Genomic DNA, 9,957 nt, shown 5'->3' with positions numbered 1-9,957 from the left:
CTTCTTCTTCTCCCTCTTCTTCTTCTCCTTCTCCCTCTCCCTCTTCTTCTCCTTCTCCTCCTTCTCCTTCTCCTCCTTCTCCTCCTCCTCCTCCTCTTCTTCCTCCTTCCTCTTCCTCTTTCTCCTCCTCCTCCTCCTCCTCCTCCTCCTCCTTCTCTCTTTCTCCCCACTCCACCCCCAATGATGACTCCCCTGCCCTCAATCCTTGGGGCCAGTGAACTTGCCCCAGAGCAGCTTCCCAGCCTTTAACATACTCTAAACTGGCTTGAACTGGCTCATTTCACTGGAGGAGAAATAACCTCCCACAGAGTAGTTCTCAACCTTCTTCCCAAGGTTGAGACCCTTTAATACTACAGTTCCTCATGTTTAGGTGACCTCCAACCAAAAAATTACTTTCCTTGCTACTTTATAACTGTAATTTTGCTACTGTTATGAATTATAATGTAAATATCTATTTTTTCCTATGGTCTTAGATGACACCTGTGAAAGGGTTTTTCAGTCCCCAAAGGGGTGGTGACCCACAGGCTGAGAACCACTGAGGTACCCCATTCTTCTTTTCCGTGACTGCATATGAAGATGGAAGAGGCCTGGGAGGAACTGTCAGGGTCTGACTCTTGTCTGCTTTAGAAGAGCTGTTGAGATGTCTTGCAGACTTCTCTTACCTAACATCAAAACAATTACAGTATCTGAAGGGTTAATCTGATTATCCCTGGGGCTCAGCAGCCATCACAACAGGGAACAGATTTAGAGAGTCCTTTGGTCTATTTCTGTCTGCTCACAATCTCTCCTCATTCATTGAGGTAACAAATTCCTATCAGCTAGAAAATAGTGATATTGTGCTCATATTTCAGAAACTTCAGGTTTATCATACTAAGTTAATATTTCAGGAAATTCTCAGACTTACTGTACTGTTTAGTTTCCATTCTTATCAATAAAGATCTGGGTAAGAAAGTATTGAAAAATGTATTTCTCCACTGTCAGGCTAAATCATACTGAGCTCTTTCACAAAAAGCTAAATAATTCACATTTAAAAATGGTAAAAACAGACTTCAAAATCCTTGTCTGAAGTGAATTCGCCTTCATATTTCATATTCTTTTCTATTGCTTAAGCTGTTTTGTCTCTCTCTCTCTCTCTCTCTCTCTCTCTCTCTCGCTCTCTCTTTCTCTCTCTCTCTATGGGATGGAATGAGTTCACATTCAATGTATATTTATTTCTTATTTTTTATCTTGAAAGTTCTTTATTTTTTTCTTGCGATGCTGTTACAATCTGAAAATAAGTGTGATCATATTGCTCTTTCTATATTTTAATTCCTTTTTCAATTAAGAGAGTTAAAATGGTCTCTAATAAAGAAGACACACCTAGGATTATTCTTATATCAATCCTATTTGAATACCTTAAAATGTTGTTTATTTTTGGCAGTTTACATTGTGAACTTCTCAGAGATTGTGAGCCCTTCTAATTTTCTGTGTACCTGATATTTTGTGTCATGTAATGAGTTTATTCTATGAATATAGACTTTCAATATATTTTTTTTTCAAATTTCATTGTTTATTGTTGCTTCTTGATAACAACTTCAACATATGCTTTATATTCAAGATGATAATAAAATGGATATATTGCCATAGTAAATGCTGTTGCATTGCTAAAGCCTTTTTAATAATCTTGTTAGGTTCTATCTAGGACATAAGACACCACACCATAGGTATAGAAAGAGTTGTAATTGTTTTGTTAATTTTTCATCCAAAAGCTAGTGAAGTTATTTTTGAATATTTCATTTTCATATTTCATATTTAATACATGCAGGTATTTTGCCTGCATTTATGTCTGTGCACAACTTTTAGGGCTGCTTCCACCATAGGGCATTGAATGCCTCTACGTGGATTTACAGATAGTTGCCAGTTGCTATGTAGGTGCTGGGAACCATACTCAGGATCTCAGGAAGAGTAGCTAATCCTCTAAACCATTGAGCCATCTGTTTCTGAATATTTCTTACTAGTTTTCTTATTAATTTGCCTTAGTAGTTGGTTTGTCTCTAGGCATTGTTCTGTCCGTGGTCAATTAATGAATCATGCAGTAATTGCATGTCTTTCTGCCTAATTTGATGGAACAGTGTGATGCTTTATTACTCAAATGCCTTAGTCATTTTCAAAGAAATCACTTGCCAGTATAAATAGGATGTCTATGACTATACACTGTATGTTAGAAATACGCACCAATAATCCCCATAGCACTTTCTGAGTTCTCTAGCTCCACCATTCTATGCTGACTATATATGATTGGAAAAGGATGGCATGTGAGTAGAGCCACTAACTCCCTAACTTGTACATCTTTACACTACTATAGGATACTAGGACAGAGTAGGTATCTGCATATGTACAGCTTTAAATATTCAGATGCAAATCTTCAAAACCATGGTAGGTCACAGCTAAAGAGGCTTCAAAAACTAGAAAGGAAATCTCAGGGGAGCAAAGAGTTCACATTTGAAATACCTTTTAAGACAATGGCAATATAAAGACTTAATGCCCAGATCATGAAATGGCCAGGGTGCGGTAGAGTCTGTTTTAGACACTCGGTTGAAAGATTTGGACAGATATATCAAACTGTAAAGCTAGTTTTCACATTATTTCATTAATAAAAGCTTTTATTTTAGTGCATAGAACAAAAGGGTTTTCTTGCTTAAATATTACATCTAGGTTTTAACCAAAATATTAGGGAATGTCTACTTTATGGCTCAAAGCTCTTTTTGAGTGACAAACAATATGGTGGCTCAGTGCGTCAATCTCAGCTCTAGACTGGCAGAGGGAGAAAGATTACGTCAACATGGGGCAGAGCTTGTCTGGGCTGTGGAATGAGGGTGTCTCAAAACTGACACCCCACAAACAACAAACAAAATCAAAATTATTTGTGAGTGGAAGACTTCTTTAGGCATTTTTTTCAAAAGATGAATTTATTAGTTTTTTTGTGCTTGATAATGTGCTCATGTGAACTTGGAACTTTAATATCCAAGGTTATCCTCCCATTTTTATGGTGCCTATTCTTTTGGGTTTTATATCATATTTTGATTGATAAACTTGCTCATTGATTCCTGTCTCCCCCATATCTTCTTTATATATTGTCTCTCAGTTTTGACTTTGAGTAACTTTATTTTGTCACAGGAATTCTGGAGATTTCTGTAAAGTCTACACTGTTTTCCTCTGGCTTGTGATGATGATCCTGAGAACGGTTCTCCAGTTAAGAATTTTTATTTTTTTCTTCAAATCCTGAAATTGTTTTGCCATGAGCACATAATGGAGTGTTTTTTGGAAATCCTAGAAGACACTTGGTCAGCTTCCTCTCTGTGTTTCTTGACTTCCTCATCTCCCGTTTTTTGCCACATTGTGACCAATCCACAGAGGTTCTTCAGATGCGACTCCGAGAGTTCAGTTTCATCCTGTTTGGTTGTTTCTTCTTTATTGCTAGAACTTTCCATTAAATTTTAAGTTTGAAAACTACAGGTTTCTTTTATGTAAGATTTGTCTATCTTATAAGGCCCACTTTGCTTGTATTGTGCTCTATTATTTATAATGATTTCTATTTATTATCCCTTTATATTCATTTAAAAATCATTTATATGTGCTTTTCAATTTTAACCTCTCTCCCCCCTCTCTCTTCAGAGAGTTTCTTTCTTTCTTTCTTTCTTTCTTTCTTTCTTTCTTTCTTTCTTTCTTTCTTTCTTTCTTTCTTTCTTTCTCTTTCTTTGTTTGTTTCCTTCTTTCTTTCTTTCTTTGTTTCTCTTTCTTTCTTTCTTTGATTCTTTCTTTCTTTGTTTCTTTCTTTCTTTGTTTCTTTCTTTCTTTTTTTTTCAGCCTGCTTGTTCTTTGTTATTCTGGGTCTCACCTGGAACATAAATCATTTATCCATTCCATTGTAAAATGAAAATTTTTGTTTGGGTTTTCTTCTAAAGTGGTCCTTTATGCTCCGAATTAAAGATGCCTCTTTATTTATTGTGGATTTCCATCAGTTTCTGTCTATGAGGCTTTGAAGGACACATGGACACAGAGCATGTATATTCCGTCATCACAGTGCTTGGGCCAGGTCTGACCTTGTGATGAGCACTGGTCTGATCCCTCTGTTATTTTCTCTGTTGCATTCAAATGTGCAAGTACCTGTGCTTTAACATCTTTCCCAGTCTCTGTGTACAATGAATTTGTTGCTTCTAGAAATAGTGACCTTCTTATGGGTATGAATCTATGCAAGATTTTCAGTTCAGGATTTCCAACCCGGTTGAGCACTAAGCCTTGTGCCATGAGAGACCCGAAAAAAGGGACCTATGTCTTCCCTTGTGGTTGTGACATCAACCCCTAGTGTTCAGGCTCTGCCTATGACTTCTCCTTTTCTAGCTCTCAGGGTTATCTGTGTTTGTTTGTTTGTGGATGATTTATGTCTTTAGTAATACATTCTGAGTAATATATGTATGTGTCCCAATCAAGGTAATGATTGTTGCAGAATACCAAAACTGTTGGTAGGAAGCAAGTTAGCAGCCAGTGACTATTCCAGAATCTAGATGTCATTGGTTAAATTGGACAGTGTTACACTTGCCCAGTGTTAGAAGGGAAGTACTAGGACTTGAATGTTTGTGCCTCTTCACATTCATATGTTAAAATCTAACCCCTTAACCTCTGGAAGGTGATGAGTTCACAAACTGTTTTATGTTTATGGATTAGTGTTCTTACTTAAAGGCCTAAGAGACACCCCCTTGCCCTTTCTGCTGTAGAAGGCTTCCACAGAAAAGCAGTCCTGTAGGAAATAGACCATCAAGAGATACTTAATCTGCCAGCACCCTGACCTTAGACTCCCCAGCCCAGAGAACTGTGAGAAATTCATTTCTGTAGTTCATAAACTGCACTGCCTAATGGTTTTACGTGAGAGCTGGCCCCAGGGAGCAGTACAGACAGCTTTCTAAAGTTCATAACTATAGAGACCCAAGCACATTTATGTTCCAATGATTTCCACTGTTTTCTGTGTCCCTACTGAGTTGAAAAATAGTCTCCCATGTATCTGATTGAGCTACTGCTTCCTTACGCTTCTCTGTGGGATTATGTGAAGTTCTTTTGCATGTTCATGTGAAACTTCTGGGGTGTTCGAATTATGTTTAGTGGCACAGTATTTAAAAATATTACAAATATTGCCAAATGATAATTCTTTTAAGTGTCGAATACTTGCCAAACTACATCCAAATAATACAAACCAACACCAAATATGCTAAGATCAAAGCACTGTATTACTTTACAATAGAAAACTTTTCTGAAAACACTTTTTAGACTGAAATAAACATAATGAAATGAAAAATATTACTATTAAAGTGGTGCTTAAATAAACATGTATTCTAACCTAACTACATCCTTTTCTTTCTGTTTTTAATTAGATATTTTCTTCATTTATATTTCAAATGCTATCCCCAAAGCTCCCTGTACCCTCCCCCTGCCCTGCTCCCCAACTCACCCACTCCTGCTTCCTGGCCCTGGCATTCCTCTGTACTGGGGCAAGACCAAGGGCCTCTCCTCCCATTGATGGCTGACTAGGTCATCCTCTGCTACATATGCAACCAGAGACACAGTTTGGGGAGGTACTGGTTAGTTCATATTGTTGTTCCTCCTATAGGGTTGCAGACCCCTTTAGCTCCTTGGGTACTTTCTCTAGCTCCTTCATTAGGGGCCCTGTGTTCCAACTAATAGATGACTATGAGCATCCACTTCTGTATTTGCCAGGCACTGGCATAGCCTCACAATCATTTTAACTGATACTAATTCAATCAATCATTAGTTTAGATGAAATGATGAAGCTTTGTGGATGAACATAAATATTCTCAAAAGTGGATGTATGTTTCCTCATTATTATCAGCTTCCTGATTTATCATCAGTATATACCAATTCACTCATTTTCCTTCCTATTATCAAAATAACATTTCCGAAGTCCAGTCTGCTCTTTACATACTGAGTAGTCACTCATGAGCTTTCCCGAACTTGGAATTGGCTAGCCCAACTGAACACACGCCAAAGTCACTCTGATGGACACGCAGCAGAGAACAGGATGTTTGTTTTGATGTATCAGAGTAGGACACTTAGTCCATGTAAAATGTGATTAAGAAAAGGCTGAAGATTAGATAACAGCTCTTCCTGGTCTGGACTGTAGGGTTATGATTCTACAGTGAAACACTGCATGCACCCTGCCATTTTTAGGCCAAGCCCTCTAGATTTTCTCTGGCAATTCACTTATCAATAAGACAAATGTATTTTTTCCCTCCCTCTCCTTTAGGTAGAGCAAAGGCTTACAGGACTCAAAACAAGTGGAACAGATGATTTTTTTTTTTGTTCATGGTTGAACACAGGAATCACTAGTGAGGCTAAAAAGAAAGGGCAAAGAATAAACACGGTCAGAATGATCACACTGACGATATTTGGTGTGTGTGAACATTTGTGTGCTTCTCTCTTATTAACCATCTTTGTCTCTGACAAAATGAAGTCTCTTTGCACGCTGGGACATACAGAGATTGTCAGTGGGACTGGTATTTTAAGATTTTAGCGATCTTACGGTTGCAGGCTCAGGCATGATCATATCAGGCTTGACCATGGGCAAAACTAAATACAAGAACGTTATCTAGGAGTATCCTATGTGACAGTGGCAGTCCTTGACATTGAGTGTTACTCATGCAACTTTGAAGCATCACTTCCAAAGACTGGACTAATAAAGTCACCCTGGAAATTTATACATGGTCAGAAAGCAATATTGTGGTAATCTGATTCTCATTTCAGAAGAACTAATTTCAATTCTCCTAAGTTATAGTCATAACCATCAGTGAACATTATTTCTGTTTTTTGGATTGTTTTGTGTGTTTTTGTTTGTTTTGTTTTGTTTTGACACAGTCTTATACTGTCTGGCCAGGTCTTACTCAGTATCCCATGCTGGTCTTGAATTCCTTATAATAGCTTGGGAGCTGAAATTACAGAGATGAGCCACAACTCCCAGCTTCACCTTTTATTTTTAATAACTTGATATTAATACCACCATGCACTGCTGGGTCATTTTGCCTCTTAGCCTGGAGCTCTGCAAGGATCTGAGCTCCTCAGCACCTTCTTCTCCGCCCAGGAGAACACAATTCCTTACTGTTATCCGTGTTCCTGCATTTTAGAAAAAATACCTTACATCCTATTTCAATCTTTAGTTCAGTTACAATCAAACTTGCTTTCCTTTGGTATGGATAGCTAGAGTAAACCTTGAATGCATTTTTGTCTAATCAGTACAATTTTAGGAATCAGAAAACATTGTTCTGAACTGTGTATTACTTCAAGTCACAAGTGTTACAAACCACAGTGCTACAAATCGTACCATATTAGTATAATTGTATCAGTTAAAGAATGAAGCAAATGTGTACAGCATTGTTTTTATGTGGGATGCATTTTAGATCCAACATATTTAATTTATGAGTGAAACTTAGAAAGCAATATTCTCAGTACCATTTCTTTTTCTTTTTCTTTTTTCTCCAAAGGCAACCTTGGAAAGAAAGGACCTGATATCCTCCATTCCCTCACCCGACACCCCTTGCCTTACTGTTTCTTCTTTTTGATTCATCAAGAATGCTCCTGGATTTGGAAAACCATGTAACCCGTTCCTGTCGACTCAAGATCTGTTTATTTCACAATGTCAGTTGACCTGCAGATGGAAACTTGTGTCTATGTTTTTTTTTTTTTTCTTTTCTTTTCAGAGCCTTGCCTCAGTGGGTGCGCCACGTAGGAAGCAAGAATTAATTTTATGGGTCAGATATTCGCTGTTGTTCTCCTGCCAGAGCCGATGGTGATTTTTGCTTTCTTCCAGTGCCTGAGGTAATCACAACATTTTGTATTTTTATAGTTCAGGAGACAGTGCTCTGTCCCCTAACTCTCATTTAAGTATATATTTATTTACCTCAGAGGTGGACATACTGAGCTGGAAAATAGTATCTAACTTGTTCATAGTAAAACTAAAAGAATGAGAACATTCTCCAGACAGAAACGACTCCTCAAGAGGAAATTCTGAACTTCAGTCTCAAAGATTTGTCATAATTTTATCAGTAGTGTATCCGTTTAGACACCCACAGTAATTGTCTCAGTGGGATCAATATAAAGGACAGGTTGGAATTTTTGAAGAAACAGTGCCTATTAGATTTATAATGTGTTAAAACATAAGTTATTTATTTAGAAAGCTTAGTAAAGTTTTGGATTCAAAATCAATGCTTGTACAGGTTATGACTGGAGTGTATTCTCTTTTTTACTATGGTAAAGATCTTTAACAATCATATCTTTAGAAGATTTGAAATCAATGTGTGTGCTCTTGGTTTTATTAATTAATAATAAATATGGAATTTTTAATTTCAAATTATTAAGCTATAAGTAAGAGAGAGAGAGGGAGACAGAGACAGACAGACAGACAGACAGATATTGCTTAGTATAGTACCAGGAAATATTATATGAAAGAAAATGTAAATCCAAATTTAATTTCAATTTTTCTATTTTTTCTATGTCAATGGCATATGCAATGTTTTCTGCATATATTTCCTATCAGCTTTTTTTAAAAATTGCTTTCCATTAAACCTTGTAGTTCGTAGCAGTAAGCTGATATATATAATTTGAATGGTACTCTCTCTAGTGCCCAGTCCCCAAAATTCTGATTCATGCCTGGAATGGAATCTCCGAACACATTTTTTTCTGATTTTAGGCTCCATGTTAAGATGTTTCCAACATATTTGTAGGCTGGAAGACAGCATCATCGACGTAAAAGAGAATGAAACAGAGATACTTTAAGCTCTGTGTTGTAAGCACCACCATCCTGATAGCAGGCATCTGTCTTTCGTTATGGATCGCTTGGAGTTTTCATTATACATCAACGTTGCCATAATTATTTCACAGAAAATTAAAGTGCTCTTGACACTGTGTCTGAGCAGTTTTAGAACTGACCACTCTTTTGATAACCCGTGTGATGAAATTATGGTAATTTGTAAAAGCACACTTCAACAATAACAGCTGTGACCCTCTACAGTCTAGTAAGGCAGACAGACAGTTTTAGTCCTGAAATATTTTATCCCTAAAGGAAAAACCTTTTGTTATGACATGAGCCTACTGAACAAACCAACATGCTTTCTGTATACTCATTTTTTTTTAACTTTAAAAGTTTGTTGTTTTTGTTTGGATATACAGTCTCAGTCTGTGACCCAAGCCAGTCTTGAACTCCACAGCTATCCCACTGGCACCGATACTGAGTGCTAGGATCGTAGGGATGAACCATTATACAGGTTTTGTAACACTTCTAGTATAGGTATAAGTAATAAAATAAACACGAAGATGAAACTTTTTCTAATAATAATATTTCTCATACATAAAGCAGCAGTAGTGTCAGACAGAGGTGATGCTTACGGATTCCCACAAGTCAGGAATGTTGAAGTTCCAATAAAAATCCGTGAGTTACCAATAGACTACAAAGGACTGTGTTTATGCCTAGGAAAAGTGTGCTTGAAATATCTTAGAGCAGGAATAATTTGATTGGTTAATGAAGAGTCTAAGAGTGATAATTGAACTTGATGGCATTCATTAGATAAGACATTCAAGCAGATACTTTACATCCTCATTACAAACTCCAACACATGTAACCATTACAAGTGACACCTTCACCACTCGCACCCCACACCATAACAAAGAATGAGATCTGCCACGGCCCTAGAAAGTACTCCTCGGAAACAAATTTGGTTTATACCCCCTGCCTCCCCGACCCAGTACTCTTGCTCAAGTATCATCTGTGTGGCAGGTCCCCAAAGCACAGAGGCATATGCCATGGCATATTCTTTTAGAATGCAAGGTTGCTCATGGTCATCTGAAGATAATGAACCAGGAAAACTTTGGAATCGACGAAGTACTCTCTAACTGGGGGTGTGGGGTGGGGGTGTGGGG

General features: G+C 37.4%; 1 protein-coding gene across 2 annotated transcripts in view; it reads right to left on the bottom strand.

Moving 5' to 3' along the window:
• The window catches only part of Syt1 (synaptotagmin 1), a 425,848-nt gene that overhangs the window by 311,279 nt on the left and 104,612 nt on the right, over window positions 1–9,957 (bottom strand). The window lies entirely within an intron of this gene.

This window comes from Mus pahari, chromosome 9, assembly GCF_900095145.1.
Source record: "Mus pahari chromosome 9, PAHARI_EIJ_v1.1, whole genome shotgun sequence".
Classification (NCBI taxonomy): Eukaryota; Metazoa; Chordata; class Mammalia; order Rodentia; family Muridae; genus Mus; species Mus pahari.
This window is presented reverse-complemented; position numbering and strand designations above follow the sequence as displayed.